General features: G+C 38.1%; 1 protein-coding gene and 1 pseudogene across 1 annotated transcript in view; one reads left to right on the forward strand and one right to left on the reverse strand.

The window, feature by feature from the left end:
* Positions 1-17,127, reverse strand: part of LOC131546534 (sialoadhesin-like) — a 50,027-nt gene extending 32,900 nt beyond the window's left edge. The window contains exon 1 of the mRNA XM_058786153.1: positions 17,077-17,127. The gene's annotated coding sequence lies outside the window, so the exon portion shown is untranslated. The remainder of the gene's footprint in view (positions 1-17,076) is intronic.
* On the forward strand, positions 422-5,453 carry LOC131546527 (uncharacterized protein K02A2.6-like; annotated as a pseudogene).
* Positions 17,128-20,439: the final 3,312 nt, after the last annotated feature.

A 20,439-nucleotide genomic window follows, 5' to 3' on the forward strand; every position in this document is an offset into this window, starting at 1 on the left:
TCGTTTTAAAAATTGTGCATCGGATACAGGTTGGTATTTGTATCGCGATGCATCGTTTCTAACATATTTGCATCGGTAAAAAACGACTTATTTATGTATAATAACTAGTGGATGCACTACCCTTTTATTGTTTAGAAAGTGACCAATAATCTGTGACCAATATTTTATATGTAGATTGATTTCTCCTCTCGAAACTGTTTCTCAAGCGCGTTCTCTCATCACAGCTGCGCAGCAGGGGCAGGTCGCAGCGCCACTTCCGGTGGCATCCCTGTTGTGTATTTTGTTAACGCTGTTATTTAACTACATTTCCTATGATGCGCGTTGTTACATGTGTTTCCGGAAATGTTCCGTTGTTACCTCTCTGACACATGTGAGTAAAAACGAAGCAGTCACGTTAAGCGTGTGTGTGTGTCATCCTTGCCTGCATGCGCCGTTATAATCTTCTAAAAATACACAATAAAGTGGCGACGAGGATCTCGTTATTCCGCGTGTGTTGTAAAGATGAGGAAATGAAGCGGCTTGACGGCGAGATCGCTGAAAAACGCGAAATAATACGAGTCTGCTGCTAATCCACGTCTGAACTCAAAAAGGGGGAGGAAAGACGACGATTCAGATAAGTGACTGAATTGATCGTTAAATGACAGAGAACGGCAAAAATGGCATCAGTTTTTGGAAATATTGGTCCTTTTGATGAAAGCAGTGAACAGTGGAGTTCTTACACAGAAAGATTTGAGTACTTTGTAGCAGCGAATGCTATTGATGAAGAGAAAGTTGTACCCACATTTTTAAGTGTGATGGGTCCAAAGACATATACACTACTGCGTAACCTCCTGCAACCAGAAAGACCTGGAGCGAAAACTTATGATCAAATAGTGGGCACTTAAAGCACATTTCTCCCCAAAGCCCTTAGTAATTGCAGAGCGATTTCGGTTCCACAGACGAAATCAGCTAGAAGGGGAAACTGTGACAGTGTTTGTGGCAGTGCTAAAAAAATTAGCTGAACACTGCGAATTTGGTGATGTGCTCAACGATACACTTCGGGACAGATTGGTATGCGGACTCCGCTGCGAGGGCATACAGAAAAGGCTGTTAACCGAGAGCAACCTGACATTACAAAGAGCAATTGAGCTGAGTGTGTCTATGGAATTGGCTGCTAAGGAAGCCCAGCAATTGAGCTCAAACAATAAAGTGTACAAGATGGAGACTGAAAAACAAACTGAAAATAAAGGCCCATGTTTCCGTTGTGGTAAGACTGGACACTCACCTGTTTCATGCTGGTTTAAGGATATGGAATGCCGCAGCTGTAAGAAAAAGGGACACATTGAGCGTGCTTGTAGAAATAAAACAGAAAAGAAAAAAATGCAGCAGAAACCAATATTCAGAAGGAAACAAAAGAAACGCATATTTGCAGTCGGGCAGGAAAACAAAGAGGGTACGGAAACATCTGATGAGGAATTTCTCTTGCATGTGCTCACTGTCGCAGGTGGAACCAAGGCTTATAAGGTCACAGCACTGCTGGAAGGACAACCAGTGAAAATGGAGATCGACACTGGTGCAGCTGTGTCGCTGGTGTCGGATGCGATATACAACGAAATACTGAGCCACTTGCCATTCAAACCACCTGATGTGGTCCTTAAAACTTATACCGGGGAATCAGTGACCATGAAAGGACTCACCCAAGTAGCAGTTGAACTGAATGGACAAACAAAAAAACTGCCATTGTATGTGGTCCTGGGTGATTACCCCTCGTTGATGGGTCGTTCCTGGCTGGAGCAACTCAAGGTGGACTGGCCGGCCATACATATGATGACACCTAAAACACTGGATCTTGATGGTGTTCTTCAAAAACACACTGAAGTTTTCAAACAGGAGCTAGGCAGCATGGAAGGAATCAAAGTGAAATTGACTGTGGAGCCAGGAAGCCAGCCAAAGTTCTTAAAGTCCCGGGCCCTGCCATATGCACTCAAACCTAAAGTAGACGCGAGCTTAGCTGAACTTGTGAAGAATGGTGTGCTGGAACCAGTCAGTATGAGTAAGTGGGCAACACCCATTGTTCCAGTTATAAAGAAGGATGGAGGCATAAGGATCTGCGGCGATTTTAAAGTCACTGTAAATCCAGTGTTGTCTGCAGAACAATACCCCTTGCCTCACATTAATGACCTTTTTGCTGGACTGACAGGAGGACAAAAATTCAGCAAAATCGATCTCAACCAAGCATACCTACAGATGCATGTGGAGGAACAGTCCAGAGAACTTCTCACCATCAATACACACAAAGGCCTATTTCGTTACAAATGCTTACCGTTCGGAATTACCTCGGCTCCATCCATTTTTCAGCGAGCGATGGATCAGATCCTTGCAGGGCTTCCAGGAGTCGTGTGTTATCTAGATGACATTCTAGTGACTGGCACGGATGACGAGTCGCACTTACAGCACCTGGATGCTACCCTTGAGAGACTAAAAGAATACGGATTGAGAGTGCGCAAGGATAAATGTGAATTTTTCCAGTTTTCAGTTGAGTACCTAGGCCATGTCATTGATGCCTCTGGTCTGCATACGTCACCATCCAAAGTTAAGGCCATCGTGGATGCTCCAGTGCCCAAAAATGTCAGCCAGTTGCGGTCTTTCCTCGGCTTACTTAATTATTATGGACGTTTCATCCCAAATATCGCTACGCTACTGAAACCTCTGCACAAATTGTTGTCATGAGAATAATTGGAAGTGGACCTCTGAATGCCAGGAGTCATTCATAAGAGCTAAGGAGACACTTTTAAGGTCAAATGCCCTCACTCATTTTGACCCTGCTCTTCCTATCCAGCTGGCCTGCGATGCTTCCCCATATGGTGTGGGAGCTGTCTTGTCCCACATCATGCCTAATGGTCAAGAGAGGCCAATTGCGTTTGCTTCCAGGAGTCTGAGCAAAGCAGAAGCAAACTATGCTCAGATTGAGCGAGAAGCATTGAGCATTGTGTTTGGAGTGCGTAAGTTTTATCAGTATATTTTCGGAAGGAAGTTCACGCTGCTGACCGATCATCGCCCACTCACTGCAATTTTTGGCCCACACCATGGCATTCCCTCTCTTGCTGCCAGTAGGATGCAAAGGTGGGCTTTGTTGTTATCTGCTCACACCTATGACATCAAGTACCGGAAGTCGGAATTGCATGGGAATGCGGACGGTCTGTCCAGATTGCCTCTCGCGGACAAGGTAAAGGAGACACAGGTGGCTGAAATTTTTTACTTCAGCCAGGTGGAAAGGGCCGCAGTAACAGCTGTGCAAGTACGCAAGGGCACACGAAATGACCCTGTCCTGTCAAAAGTCATGGATATGGTCATGACAGGCAAACGGGAGAGCGATGACCTGGAGCTAAAACCATACGTCTCTCGACATCATGAACTTTCAGTGCAGTCAGGCTGCTTATTGTGGGGAAGGAGAGTGATTATTCCCCCGGCTTTGCGTAAGCCAGTGCTTAAACAGCTACATGTCGGACACTGTGGAATGGTCCGTATGAAGGAGATTGCCAGGAGCTACTTCTGGTGGCCAGGAGTGGATGGCCAAATTTAGGAAAAATCAAGGACGTGTACCTCATGTCAGCGTATACGAAATGTACCACAACTTGCACCGCTGCACCCGTGGGAGTATCCTGAAAAACCATGGCATCGCATTCATGTTGATTTTGCAGGCCCAGTCGAGGAGAAAATGCTGTTGGTGGTCATGGATGCACACAGTAAGTGGCCTGAGGTGGCCATTATGAGATCTACTTCAGCTGAGAAGACAATTGAGAAACTGGGAGAAATTTTCAGTAGATTTGGATCACCAGTGCAGATTGTCTCAGATAATGGCCCCCAATTTACATCCCATGAGATGGCCACATTTTTAGTAGCAAATGGTGTACAACATATCACGTCATCACCCTACCATCCTGCAACAAATGGGTTAGCAGAAAGGTTTGTCCAAACCATGAAACATGCCTTGAAAGCTTCTCTCGGACAGGGCACTTTTCATCAACGCCTTCATAGCTTCTTGCTGTGCTATCGCAGTACTCCGCACGCGACTACCAAAGTGTCGCCAGCGTATTTGTTGTTCAACAGAGAGCTCAGAACAAGCTTTGAGCTGCTTAAGCCAGCAACACTCAAAGAAACTGTCTTGCGGCAACAAAAGAGTCAGGTACAGCGAAGGAACCTGCGAGCCAAGGACAGAACCTTTTCAACAGGCTCACCAGTGCTGGCCCGAAACTATGGCTATGGTCCGAAATGGGTTCCGGCTACTGTGGAGGCCCAGACAGGCCCAGTGTCGTATAAGGTCAAGACTGCTGACAATCTTTCCTGGAGGAGACACACTGATCAGTTGCTGGGTGGAGCCATCACAGTCACAGATCGTCCTGATTTCACTGATGTCACCGAGCAAATAGATGACATTTCACCAACTTCAGTAGTCTCCACCACTGAGCCTATCATGACCTCAAATTTTCCATGTGTTGAGGAACCACCGGTTGTTCTGACAGAAAATGAAAACTTAATAGGTCGCCGGTATCCAGTAAGGGAGCGGCGTCCGCCTCAGCGTTTATTGGATTACACTTAGTTAGGGGCTACCCTTATTGCTTCGGGGCAGAATAATCCCCTAAGGGTAAGCTAGGGTCTGAGGTAGTCTACCCTCATTCCCAGGGAAATAGTTATGTTATTTTATATAAGAATTCAACATGAAAGACTCAATGTTCTAAGTTGAAAAGAAGAAAAAAAAATGTCTCCGTTTATAGATATGTTGAAAGAGGAACCGAATTTTATGAATTCATGATTTAAGTTGGCACAGTTTAATTTGTAATCTTTGTGTTATACCTCAAAGAGTAAGAGGGGAGGAAATGTTGTGTATTTTGTTAACGCTGTTATTTAACTACATTTCCTATGATGCGCGTTGTTACATGTGTTTCCGGAAATGTTCCGTTGTTACCTCTCTGACACATGTGAGTAAAAACGAAGCAGTCACGTTAAGCGTGTGTGTTTCATCCTTGCCTGCATGCGCCGTTATAATCTTCTAAAAATACACAATAATCCCCTGATGCCAAGGCAGCTGCCAGGTCGTTTCTGGCAGCTGCCATATTTCTCGTGGCAGCTGCCACTGTTTTTCTTGCCGTTTCTGCTGTTTGCTCGGTAAAAACTACGCTGTTCTCAGTGACGAGCGATGGTGTTTTAAAATATTAAGGCAAAGTTCCCACAAGTGTGTTATTTATTATTATTGTTATTATTATTATACATTTTTATGTATCAGCTGCCAGAGTTCGTGCCAGGAGTCACGATCGTTTGTCGCCACTTCTGCTGCGACCAGAATATGAACCCAATAAGCTAAATTGCATAAGCACTTTCCCATAAAGAACATACACATAAGGAGTGCTTAGCTGTAGACAGTATATAAGCACGTGTATACTATATACAGGTGCGTACTCCATCATTTCAGAAGTGAGGCGGACATAAATGTTTTATATATATATATATATATATATATATATATATATATATATATATATATATATATATACACACACACATACACACAGTGCCTTGCAAAAGTATTCATACCACTTCATATATACAGTATATATATATACATATACATACTGTATATAGGAATATAGGAAACTTTATTTTTTCCTCTTATTTCTTTCTTTTAATTGGCTTAGAAATCAGATACACTGTTGGACAATAACCAATAAATGATTTGTTAATGTACTACAAACACATTTTTTTTTTTCATTTTTATCACATATAAGGCAGAATAGTTTCTGTAATAAATGTTATGTCAAGTAGCACTGAATTGTTCATATACTTTATTTATTACCTGGAGATGATTGAAAAAAGCACAAATAAACCATATATTGTGGCAATCGTGTTTTTAATGTCTTCACGTTTCCAAAGGTTTCTGCCTTTTATTCAGAAAACACAGTGATAGCTGGATGCTTTTGTCCATATTAGGGATTTCCTGGTAAGTTGTAAGTTATTACTTCTATATGAGTTCGTCTTGCACTTTCTGCACCTTCCGGCTTTGTGTATGACTTATATATATATATATATATATAACCTTACTGTTGTCACAATGTTGTCACATTGGTTAAATAAACATTACATTAAAAAGGCCAAATACAATTATATTTTGTATTTTTACACTGTGTAATATTCTGTTCATCAAATCAATAAATCTCATCATGTTAGTGTTTTTACGTATTTTTACATTCATTCCAAAATAATAACAAAGGGCAGTAACAATACAAACATTTTATTTGTCAACTGATGTTCAGCTGTTCTTTTTAACTTTACCAGCGGGTGTCGCTGTTGGACAGAATTACTTTAAAAAGTGTAAAAGTCACTAGTTTTTATAATGTCACATTTTGTAATACTTGCTTTGATTTATTTTTGTAATTTTCGCATCCATTTTTTTTTTCTCTAATGAGACTCTGCCTCCCTTGCCTTGACTGATGGCAGGCAAAGCCGTACAACACACAAACATCAGAAATTCAGTAATCTTATCCTTGCGGCTTTGAGGTTATGTAAATTTTGGCAGGTTATTTTACATTCATTTCATGCATGCAAATTAATAAAGTGATGAATGGCAATTGGGCAGTTCAGTTAAGTATAGCATTTTTGTAATAGCTACAAAAATGAAAATGGGCAAATGTGGGATCACCGAGAAATGAAATGTTTTTTATTACAATTTGAATAGCCACGGTTTTACTACAAATAGCATGCTTAAACTATGGTGAGTGTAGCAAAATGTTTTAACTTTAATACCTTTTTTATGCGTTGCAAAACCATGTGTAATTTTCGTTTTGTTGCAAACAATTTTTACTGTTTGTTTAATAATGAAAAACAGTAGTAATACATTTATAATATTTATAGAAAGCATTCATTGTTAGAAAAGATAATTTATGTCATGTACTGTAAATGCTCTAGGCCTACAAGTCTGAGGCATTAATTGTAACATTATTATATACACCAAATATTTTGACCATACTTTCTTCTTCTTCTGGACAGAACTTGTGGATAAAAACAAGTGGGCTACTGTCGCCATATTTGATTAAGAATTTTTCATCCTTCAGGATCCAACAGTTCACTGTATACAGTCCAAAGGAAATGATTAATAAAGAGTGAATAAAGATCCTTCAGGATCATAAATAAAAAATCAGTTAATGATAAAAATACATAAAAAAAATCAATAAAACTTAAGTGTCTCAATTAAAATGGTCTCATGATTATTTTAATATATATATTGTGTGTGTGTGTGTGTATGTGCATATATATTGGGTCCAATTCTCACTGTTACCATACTATTGACTTTTGCCTCAATAAACTCCTTTCTGTTCAGGTAGGGTAAGATGTAGAATCACGCATAAGGCATAGTATGTGCTTTATGAGTACTAATAAACAGCTAATATATTAATATGCAAGCAACTAGTTAATAACTAAACTACTAAAGTGTTACATTAAATACATAAAAAAATAAATGTTTGTGTATGCGCGCGCGTATGTGCGTATACAGTAATGGCTAGCGGCAGCTGGGCACTCCTTATCTGTGTGTATGTTCTTTATGGGAAATTACTTATGCAATTTAGCTTATTGGGTTCATATTCTGATCGCATCTGTTTGCTGGTAGCCTATATAATATGCATCATCAAATATTTTAGTTAAAAATAGAACTGTAGTTTACAGCAGAAATGGCGACAAACGATCGTGACTCCTGGCACAAACTCTGACAGCTGATACATAAAAATGTATAATAATAATAATAATAATAATAATAATAATAGTAATACAATTGTGGGAACTTTGCATCATTTAAAACACCACCACACGCCACTGAGAACAGTGTAGTTTTTACCGAGCAAACAGCAAAAACAGCGAGAAAAACCGTGGCAGCTGCCAGGAACAACCAGTGGCAGCTGCCACGAACTCTGGCAGCTGCCTTGGCATCAGGGGATGCCACCGGAAGTGGCGCTGCGACCTGCCACTGCCAGGATTTGCGCCTGCTCTCTCTCCAGCTGCGCGTGAATATGGCGAATCACAACAACACTACGGAGACCTGAGGAAAAGCGGGGATTAAAGTCCAAAACCTGACTTGAAATAACCTAACAAATCAATCGGGGCTAAAACGGTTATAAACGACCATGTAAATTCACACAATCATGGATCAAATCGATCCACCATGACAAACAGTGAATATATCTGTGCTGTTTAATGCATTTGAGACGTTTTGTTTTCCTCAGTGCATAGTAGCCTATGTGAGAGAGTTAGTGGTAATGTCATTGCATTCCTATTGGTCAGTGTTAGAGTAGCTCAGCTTAACCTCACTCAAAAAAATGATTTGGTCTAAATTGACATTTTATGTAATTCAATTGCATAACAATTTTCCATCCATTTAGATTACATAGTTTTAACATAAACAAATCAATAAACTTAATGTGAGTCATATGCATCAGTCATACGTGAATGAAACAGGTAAGATTTATGTAATAATTCACAGCAAAGTCCCCACACTGCTCAGTGTTCATGTGTTTCCACACTACAGAGTGTTCAAGTAGAATTGAAGCAGTGCTGGAGTTAAGATGATAATTATGTGATGATTGATCATTAATGATGAACAGCTGCTGTTATCAAGAAGAATCACCGAAGGAAAGAGAAACACAAGAACTACAACTGACTTCAGCCACAGCTGAAGATGAAATCAACTGAAATAAAAGAAGACATTAAATCTCTCAAGATCTGATTAAACAGCTTCACAAACAGCATCAGACTGACCAGATTGACTTTATTTCTGTCAGACTTCTAGAGAAGCTCTTATTGAGAATTAACAGAGGTTTATATGCTTAAATACTCTTAGAACGGCATTTCATGACACAATAACAGTAATATTTTGAAAATTTTTAGTTTTCCCCATTAACGCTTGCTGATGGGTGCGAAATGCATTCTGGGATACCTGGCTGCCTCAAGTTTGCACAGGTCACCTCTGGATGCATCCTTGATAAAGGGGGCGGAGCAAGAACACATCCGGGGATTTGAACTGTACTTGGCTCGATGTAAACTTTGAATTGGAACAGTACTTGGGCGACGACTGATGACGTTTCACAAGTCCATAAGAACACAAGTACAGACAAGAACACATATTGAGAAACGGCCATTCTGTTATTACCAGAGGTGGGAATGTCTGTAATCACCCAGAACACTATCAACAGTCTAGCAACACCCCAGCAACTGCATAGCAAAAGCCTAACAACCATCCAGAATATCCTAGCAACCAACTAGCATCTAACTGACCAAACTGTTTATGTTTCTTAGACAAGACTTTAAGACAAGCCAGCATAAAATTGTCTTTCAAACTTTTTAATCTAGTTATTACAGGTATTCTTAAATGCTTACACACAATTCAAATACACAGATGACTTTCCTGCCCAGTGAAAACTCATGAGATCAATAACACTTAACAAAAAACAATTATTAGGATTCAGTAATTATTTTTGCTGCTCAATGTCTATTACAGTATACAACATAAATTAAATTACAGATAATAATAATAATAATTCAGCAATTAACTTTTGGGAACAGATCATTTTCATTTTACTACTGTAAAGTAATCTTGCAGATGAAAAACACTAGAAAAGTTCAAATACCAAAGAATTGTATATGAACTTGGTATGCAACACAATACAGTACAGTATAAAATAAGAAGTAAATTCAGCATCCTCTGCACATTTGGTCAGATTTCATTACAGTGTACAGTACTATAGCAGTTTCCTGGTCTCCTGACACGAGACTATATCTCAAGGCAGTAATTTCTCAGTTCTGCAAACATGCAGTACACATAAAAGATGGTTACAAATAAAATTTGACAGTCACACGTTTGAAGGTGTACAACATGTGCTACAGTTTACTGTACATATAGAAGAGTGGGTCATACTTTATATTAGGTGGCCTTAACTCCCATGTACTTACATCAAAAAATAAGTACAGTGTACTTATTGTGCTCATATTGTATTGCAAAACACTTTTACTGCTATATAGGTGGGCTATAGGTTTGGTGGTATACCCATACCAGGTTTAACCTCTTAACTGTCACCGTCCACCCTGTGGGACGCCTACCTTTACTTCACTATTTTACAATTAAATCCTAATCTAATCATGACAAACTATATATCGTTGGAAAGGTCTAAGACTCCTAAATAGGTATTTTACCACTTTTTCTGTTAAAAAATTATGTAGGAAAAGTAATAGATTAATTTATGACCAGAGGTGTCAAATCCAGGGTCAGAAAGTAAAAGTCCTGCCATGTGTTTATTCCACCCATGAACTCAGCAGCTGATTTCACCAGAGGAGGAACCAACTCATTCCTTTCAAGTCACAAGCAAGTTTCGAGTCAAATCCCAAGACCTCAACGAGTTGAGGTAATTAAGAGATAATTGAGAGACTAATTAAATGTTGATTGTGCATTAGTGATGAACACCTGCTGTTACTGTGAATCACAGAGGATCAGATGTTGATGTTTTATTGGTTAAAATGATGCCACCATCATGGAGATCAGTGTTTGCTTTAGTTGGGCTCTTGACCCTTTTAGTAACTGAGAATGGATTGCTTTTAAGCAATTGAAATATTGCTTCACAACAAACATTTGCACATTGCTGAATTAAAAGCTTGAGGAAGCAGATGAGCTTACACTTTTGGCTTTTATGTCACTTGAATGAGCATCATGAAGGTGTCTCTCTTTGGTTTATTTACTGACGTTCAGCCGTTACAGAACTGCAGGAATTTACTATTAAACAAATGCCATCGTAATATTAAATATTGGAAAAAATTAAGAATTATATTGCTCAGGCTTTTAGACATGAACACTTATCATACGATCCTCAACAGTGGTGACAATAATTATTCATACTGTGGTGTTACCCAGCATGCATTGCAGCATGAAGCATTTTGTTGATTGTCACCATTGTTGAGATTCATACGCTGGTTCTTGATGTCTGTGTGTGTCTGAGTAGGACTGGAGTTTAAATATTTAAATGCATTAGACTTAAAATGCTTTCTCTATAACTGCTACAGCAGTAACTTCATTGCGTACTGTGGTTTCACAGAGTTGTTTATTCAAAAGCAAAACATAAATTAAAAAAATGAAAAATGTTGTATGTGTATATATATATACACACACAGTATATTGGATGCAAACAGGTAAGCACCTGATGATTACCTCATCATATGAAAACAACTAACAGTTGCTCACTGCACAGCACTGATCTCTCCGCTTTACAACAGCACATGCATTGCTACAGAGAGATCTAACACAGGAGTCAAGGGTCAAGAGCCCAACTAAAGCAAACACTGATCTACATGATGGTGGTATCATTTTAACCAATAAAACATCAACATCTGATCCTCTGTGATTCACAGTAACAGCAGGTGTTCATCACTAATGCACAATCATCATTTAATTAGTCTCTCAATTATCTCTTAATTACCTCAACTCATTGAGGTCTTGGGATTTGGTTCTCGAAACTTGCTTGTGACTTGAAAGGAATGAGTTGGTTCCTCCTCTGGTGAAATCAGCTGCTGAGTTCATGGGTGGAATAAACACATGGCAGGACTTTTACTTTCTGACCCTGGATTTGACACCTCTGTTTATGACAAGAGTGCACCTGAAAAAAATCTACATCATGACATGAATTCTGACCTTTGTCACAGAAAGTCTTCTTAGTTGCCTTTTTCTCTATCACGAATTAGAAATCATAAGAAATTATTTATCAGTAGAAAACTTAAAATTTCAAAATTCATCCTTTGAAACCCATTTTAAAATCAGACATTGCATTACCATGTAAATGGTACATTAAAATCATGTTACAAAATATTTTCATTCATGAATTATAAAAAATTAAGTTTGGATAGTGCACTATAATGTCTCTGTTCAAAACTGTGGGTGACAGTTAAGGGGTTAAGGGTGGGTTAAGGTGTAAGGAATGGGTCAACAGTGTAATTACAAATGTAATTACATATGTATTTTTAAAAATATAAGCACAATGTAAAAACATGTACATGTTGTTGAGATTCATACGTTGATTCTTGACGTCTGTGTGTGTCTAATTGTTGCCGTAGTACTAAAAGTTCTGTGCATAAAACATTTTTTAAATTTTTCAGTAGCAGTTTGTCGTCTCATTCAGGGTCACAACAACACCAACCTAACAAATAAAAAAATCCACAACTTGTCTTTAAAGATCAGCCTCTGAATGAGATCACTGAATCAGGCCACTAGATAATGATTACATCATTATCAATAATCAATCAAAAGCACATAATCAGAATTTTTTCTGGGTTTTCTTGCTATAACAAACGTGTTCGACAAACACAATTGCAGCAGCCAGAAAAAAGCTAAGATTAAAGTTTGATGGTCAACTAAAGCAAACCCTGACCGCCACAATGGTGAGGTCAAACTAAACGTTTTCAATAAAACAACTAAACTTCTGTTAATTCTCAAATAATTTTTATAGACATATGACAGAAATAAAGTCAAATTGTAATGTGTGAAGCTGGTAATGCTGTTTGTGGAGTTGTTTAATCAGATCTTGAGAGATTTAATGATGTCTTGTACTTCAGTTGAGTTCATCTAAGGCTGTGGCTGAAGTCAGTTGTAGTTCTTGTTTCTCTTTCATTCAGTGATTCTGCTTGTTAACAGCAGGTGTTATCTATAAGGAGAGTAAATATTTAACTGAACTGTATTATTTTGCACAAGAGAGATCTGTTAGTTTAATTTAGTTTTGTGGGTCACCATTGTGGTGGAGAGTAGAGCCTGTGCTTCAGTCAATGATGAGCCACAAACACTGATGTTCTGCTGCTTTATTTAAAGACAGTAACTGTAGAGTTGCTGATACACTGATGATCTCTTTAAGTGCTTTACCACATGCATGTGTGCTATAGCTGATGATAAACTGCAACGATTTGAGTTAAAGTCATGTTTTTAGTAACTTTAAAACTGCAAACACTTAATTTGTAATAGTATATTAAGAAATGTTCCTTCTTAGTAGAATGAAATGAAATAAGTTTACCAAATTTTTATACCATCACAACAATTTTACAGCATGCAAGAGTTTGCTGTATTTTTACAGTACAATTGTAATTATTGATTTACAGTACTCTTGTAAATTTACAGTCTTACCGGCAACCAAAATTGCCAGTAAGTTACTGTAAATTTTACAGCAATTTTTTTTACTGTGTACTGGTACTGTACTGTAATTATACTGAATGTGTAAGTATAAAACCCATGTATATTATTCGTTCAGCTCTCTCCTCTCTCCGTTGTTAGGATGCAGAGATTCTGATTGGTGTCATCAGTTGTGCTGCCTAATGTTTAACTTACTCATTGTTAAACTTTTTGAGAAATGTGTTTTGAGAACTGAATTATTTGGGAAAATGGCCAACTAAAATCAGTTATATGATGTTAACAATCGAGAAAAATGCAATACAAGATTCTTACCTAACTCTGCTATTAGTTTTCGTGATCGTCATCTTCTTATTGATTCCATGTTATTGTTTTGACCAATATGGCAGAAAGGCCTCTATATCCATGATGAAAGTGGAGCGAGCGGTCGGGGGAATATCCGGACGGGATTAGTTTTCTCAGAGGACTTCTGAATAAACCGAGAAGCAGTATCTGATTCACGAACAAATGTAAAAGCAATTCGTTAGTGAATGGGCTGTGCTTTGTATTTTTGACTCAAAAAGAACCGGTTCATAAGAATCATTTGTTAATGAAGCCGACTACACTGGGCGCGTGCAACCATCGTGCGCTGTCATTGCCGCAGCTGAAAAGCAGCACATGAAACACTGCTTACATTTATATTTTATTCTGTGACAATTCTGGGGTGGCACAGATTTTTCTTAGGGTGGCAGATCCGCCCCTGCTTCTATGAAATTGCAATATTGTTTCACTGCAAATATTTGTGCATTGCTGAAACAAACCTTGAAGCAGCAGATTAACTTTTGCTTTCAGCTTCTGAATAGGAAAACTTTATATATATATATATATATATATATATATATATATATTATTTTATTATTTCCTTTATATCACATTACAAGACCAAAAAGAAACAATCTTTCATGAATACATGTCTTACAACCATATAATTAAATCGATTTGTTACCCTTTGTTCTTTAAACACTTCCAAGAATTAACCAGTTTTCAGGACCATATCAAAAGGAGGAACATTTGGTATGTTCCATAACTTATTGATTACATTGGCTAGCAATTTTTGCTTATTTCTTATAATATAGTCCCCTATAGCTTTCACTGAACAGAAAAACTCATTTAAATGAACATCATGAAGTGGTTTCTCTTTAGTTTATTAATAGGCATTCATTAACATCATTCATCACATTATCATATGATCCTCAACAGTGGTGACAATTTTTCATACTGCAGTGCATGATGGGAGTTTTGCATGCATTGCAGCATGAAGCACTTTGTTGATTTTCACATTGTTGAGATTCATATGCTGGTTCTTGATGTCTGTGTGTGTCTAAATAGCACAAGAGTTCAAGTTTGTATATGAGTTAAATAGATTTAAAATTATTTCACTTTGACTACTTGAACAGCACTTCGTTTGCAAGCAGTAGTTTCACAGAATTGATTAAGCAAAACCTAAATATATAAATGAAAAAAAAAAGTTATTTTGATTGTAACCAGGCAGACTCGTGATGACTACCTTATCATATGAAACCAGCTAACATCTGCTTATTGCGTGGCACTGATCTGTCTGCTTTACAACACCACATGCATTGCTACAGAAAAATATCTAAGAGTGGAAGTCAAGGGTCAAGAGCCCAACTAAAGCAAACACTGCTCTCCACGATGGTGGCAGCATTTTAACCAATAAAACATCAACATCTGATCCTCTGTGATTCTCAATAACAGCAGGTGTTCATCACTAATCCACAATCATCATTTAATTAGTCACTTAATTATCTCATTAACTTTAACTCTTTGAGGACTTGGCATTTGAGTCGAGACTCGTTTGTGACTTGAAAGGAATGAGTTGGTTCCTCCTCTGGTGAAATCAGCTGCAGAGTTCATGGGTGGAACAAACATATGGCAGGACTTTTACATTCTGACCCCTGGACTTTATACCTCTGCCAACTGCTGGGTCAAAACAACCCAACCGCTGGGTTCGTCCCTTTTTAACCCAGCATTTTTTAGAGTGAGGTATGCAATTTAAAATTTTAGCGTCATTGCACAATTTCATGTTGCAATTTTATTGGCTGGTCAATAAACGTGGGTCGTAGCAGCAAACACACAGTGCTGAATTTCTGGCATGGTCAGAAAATGATCGCAGGCTATCTTTGGTCGCAGGACTGTGACAACGGCCGTCTTTGAAGCTCTCTCACTGTGTGCTCATACTAATGTGAGGTCAAAGTGCACTCAGTGCACATAGACTAGGTAACCAGCATGCACTGCAGCATGAAGCTTTTGATTGTCACCATTGTTGAGATTCATACACTGATTCTTGTGATTCTCTCTTTGTGTTTGAATGAGAGAAAAGTTAATGTTTGTGTCTTATACTTTTATAATCCTTCTTAATTTATTATGAGATTGTTGGATTCTGTGCTGTATGTTCACAGAGCATTCTATTAAAAAACTTTAGATTAATATAACCTCAGACTGCATATTGAATCTAGGTGAGGACATCAACAACAAACCAAAATAATCACAATACCACAATACTGTATAATCACAGAGCTATTATTAAAAACTAATAATAATTAATAACTCCTCACAAAGACTGCATACTGAATCTAGGTGATGGTCGCACTGTTATGATCAGTAACAAACCAGTATCACCTGGCTGCGGTCTCGTTTTGGTTTTTCTTGCCATAACAAATGTGCTTTACAAACACAGTTACTGCAGCCCCAAAAATATAGCATTAGAAAGTCAAGGGTCAAGAGCCCAACTAAAGCAAACACTACTCACCACGATGGTAACGTCAAACAAAACAATAAAACATCATCATCTAAATCTGTTAATTCTCAGTAAGCGCTTTTGTAGATGTCTGACAGAAATTAAGTCAGTCTGGTTAATAATGAGTGAAGCTGGTGATTTGTTTATTTCAGTTGATTTCATCAAAGGCTGTGTCTGGAAGTCAGTTGTATGTTTGGAGAAGGTTCTTATAACAGAAATCTGTTAGCTGGGCGTGCACTCGTCAGCTCATCATGTGAGAGCACTGTGATATCTCTGTGATAGTGTTGAGAAACAGGAAGTAGAATGTCCCCCAGCAACTGATATTTGAACTGCCTCCTCTCAACCTGCTCAACATTTTGAATTCACAATGAACTCATATATTACTCACACTGTGAAGATCACCGTATGAGAATGGTGTGATGTCACTGTGATCATCGCGTGACCTCACGTGGTATTGTGTTGAATATGTTCACAATTTTTTCTGGATAGTTTCTAAAATGCATGTTTAATTCTAAGCAAAGGGGAAATGTCACGTATCAAGTGTAATATGTGCCACGTCATTACGCATGGAGAGCGACCAGTAAAGATATGAGTTGTGTTTATGAACATCCTGTCTAGTGTCTGATTTAATTAAGCGTCTTTAGCTAGTTTGAGCAAAGACAACAATCAGATGTGCTAAAACAGCAGCCACGCTTAAATCCAGACTCAAACCCCATCTATTTCACTGAGCAATTACTGAATGAGCACTGTGCTGCATCCGAGTGATTGCACTGTATTTTGTGTAGTATCCTCATTTTTTATTCTTAACTGTTTTCATTCATTTTAAATCATTTTAAAATGTTTATTCTCTGCTTTATGATTATTTTAATTTATTTTTATGTCAAGCACTTTGAATTGGTATTGTGTATGAAATAAACTTGCCGTGCCTAAAGAGCTTCACACAGTATGTATCTACATACTTCATACTAATATGTATCTACAACAGATATTGAGCTTCTGGAATTAAAATCCATTAATCAAATCAACATTCACCAAACAATTTCAATTTCAGCCCTACAGAATTATTTTATCTAATGCTAAATGCTGGTAAAAATAGTCTTACCGTGCTGCAGTGTCAATGTCTGAGTGTCAACGCCCAAATGACAAAAATATCTGCAGCTTTAAGTGTCAAACAGCTACAGTTTTCACATTTTAGAAAGTGCAGATAAAATGTTCATCTTCCTGTTTCTGGATATGTGTGACGCCATCTCAACTGCACAAGAACAACTCGAAAAGTCTCCAGATCCAAACAAATAACAAGCTTTAGAGTTCACTATTGTTAAATCTTTGTGAGAGAACATGTGAAAAATGTTTGCTTTGAGAAAGAACTGTGTAAAGATGCTCATTATGGCTGCAGGAGCATCTGAGTAGGTTTTTAAAAGATTAAGCTTGATAAGTTTCACTTCCTCTTTCTGATTTAAACTCTGTGTTTAACACATCGAACGGTGGTGCACCAAAATCTCATTTACCAAAATCATGAGCAAATACATTGTGTTTAAGTGGGCCAATGCCAGTTTCTGACAGACAACAAAAGCACTAATGCTACCAGACCAATGACAGATACAGCAAAAATAATACTGATGTTCTTCAAAACAGATCTATTGAATGATTCCCAAAAACTGAGAAACTGGGATTGACTGAGTAGCCCCAGAGTGCACCCTGGACGATGAGGCGGGGCAATACATTAAGGTGGGGTGACACGTGTCGCTCCGCCCACCTTCAATTTCATTGGTTTATAATACAGCAGAGTTTATTGGTGTAGACGTTTGCGCATGAGCATTCCTTTATATAAATTTTTTATGAATGATCTACGCTGTTTGGCTGTACTACAGAAATATTAAGTGTTAACAACAGTGATTTTAGTTAGAATCAATTAGCAAATGTTTTTTTTTTAAACTTATGATGAATTATTAAGTTCCTATCAAACTCTTGGTGGCGGCATCTCCGAGTACTTCGGGCAGAACAGAGCTGTGTAATATGAGCGGCTCACGAATTCAGTCTGGGGAACAAATTCTTAATTCGTGGCCATGATATAGTCATACCTGCTATAAATAGCCTCACCTATGAGAAATATTAATTATGTTTCTGTGTGATGAACATAAATAGTGGTCCTCAATCTCAACAGGTGGGTTGCACGTTAAATGAAGTCAGATATTATTGCACCTTTCACTGTACACGAAGCAGACATACTTAAACATTGAGCAGTTTTAGCTGGGCGATGTTAATAAAAATGATCCACTGTTTGAGATTTAGCTGTTTTGTATAATGTATATTTATATGTAGCCTATATTCTTTATTTTAGGATCGGTGGATAAGCAATAACGTAGGACATGATGATAATTCACTGTAGTTCAGTAAGACACAGGACAAACCCGCAAATGGTTTTATTTGAAAGAACAACTGCGGTGACAAATAAGACAATAATACCAAATAGTCCATCAGCGTGAACTGGGGTCTTATGTGTGGATAATGGGAATAAAAACCTTGCTGAAACTATATAGTTTAATTTTATTTAATTTTATTATTTATTTAGCATATAGGCCTATTTTAAATGTTTTTGTTTACTAAAACAGCTGTTATTAAATCTGACCTACAGCAAATATTATTATTAATGTGCTTTAGTGCGTATTTAAGCAATAAATGTTAATTTTCTCTGCAACATTTTTATTTATACTTTTATATATATGCTATACAGAGGTGGACAGTAACGAAGTAAATTTACTTGAGTATTGTACTTAAGTACACTTTTTGAGTATCTGTAATTTACTTGAGTATTATTTTTTCTGGAAACTTGCGACCCAGTCAACAATTTGATCTCACAGTGATGTCACCATGATCTCACAGGATACTCGTGATGAGGTCACAATGTGAGGTAACAGTGAGCTAAAAGTGTAACCTCACAGCGCCCTCACTGTGTGCTCATACTAATGTGAGGTCAAAGTGCACTCACTGCACAGAGACTAGGTACCCAGCATGCATTGCAGCATGAAGCTTTTGATTGTCACCATTGTTGAGATTCATACACTGTCATTTAAACACAAAGAGAAACATCAAGAATCAGAGTAGTTAATAATGTTTGTGTCTTATGCTTTTATAATTCTCCATAAATGATTATGAAAGTGACGTGACTCAGAATTTGTGCTCTGCAATTAACCCATCCAAAGTGCACACACCCAGAGCAGTGGGCAGCCATTTATGTTGCAGTGCCCGGGGAGCAGTTGGGGGTTCTGTACCTTGCTCAAGGGCACCTCAGCCATGGTATTGAGGGTGGAGAGAGCACTGTACATTCTCTCTCCCCACCTACAATCCTTGCCTGCCCAAGACTCAAACCCGCAACCTTTGGATTAAGAGCCTGACTCTCTAACCATTAGGCCACAACTTCCCAAGACTGCATGTGGAATCTAGGTGATGACTGTGTTGTTATCATCAATAACAAACCAATATCACCTGGTTGCAGTCTCTTTTTGGGTTTCCTTGCCATAACAAATGTGCTTTACAAACACAGTTACAGCAGCCCCAAAAAATATAATGTTATAAAGTAAAGGGTCAAGAGCCCAACTAAAGCAAACACTAATCACTATGATGGTAACATCAAACAAAACAATAAAACATCATGAGTGAATAATGAGTGAAGCTGTGGATTTGTTTATTTAAGTTGATTTCATCGAAGGCTGTGTCTGGAAGTCAGTTGTATGTTTGGAGAAGGTTCTTATAACAGAAAGTTGTTAGCTGGGCGTGCACTCATGAGCTCATCATGTGACACCACTGTGATATCTCTGTGATAGTGTTGAGAAACAGGAAGTAGAATGTCCCCCAGCGACTGATATTTGAGCTGCTTCCTCTCAACCTGCTCAACATTTTGAATTCACAATGAGTTCATATATTACTCACACTGTGAGGATCACCGTATGAGAATGGTGTGATGTCACTGTGATCATCGCGTGATCTCACGTGTTGACTGGGGACTTTAACTTCACTACATTTGAAAGACAAATATCGTACTTTTTACTCAACTACATTTATATCAAGGTCCCCAAGTAGAAAGTCGTTATATTTAGCAGTTTTTACAGTGTGTGCATTTTCAGATTCACTGAACCCTTTTTTTCTGCGAAAATCCGGCCTACGATCTGCCAGGACCTTCCTGTGTTGCCAAGTGTTACAGTTTTTCTAAGCCTGCAGTTTTCCTCCTAGCTTTGAATGGACATTTGGCTGATATTATTTACACAAATCTGGCAACCTCGGGATCTTCCCCACTAAACTAATGTAAGCGTCTGCGCTACTGCACAGCTAAAAGCGCTCTAAAAAGGCATGTATTAACTCATTAAAGCCCTTTGGAAAATTAACCATGTTTTTACTATAGTAACCATAACTGTGGTATTTGTATATTTATATATATATGCTATATATAAACTTAGGCCTACTGGTA

The sequence above is a fragment of the Onychostoma macrolepis genome, chromosome 01 (assembly GCF_012432095.1).
Source record: "Onychostoma macrolepis isolate SWU-2019 chromosome 01, ASM1243209v1, whole genome shotgun sequence".
Classification (NCBI taxonomy): Eukaryota; Metazoa; Chordata; class Actinopteri; order Cypriniformes; family Cyprinidae; genus Onychostoma; species Onychostoma macrolepis.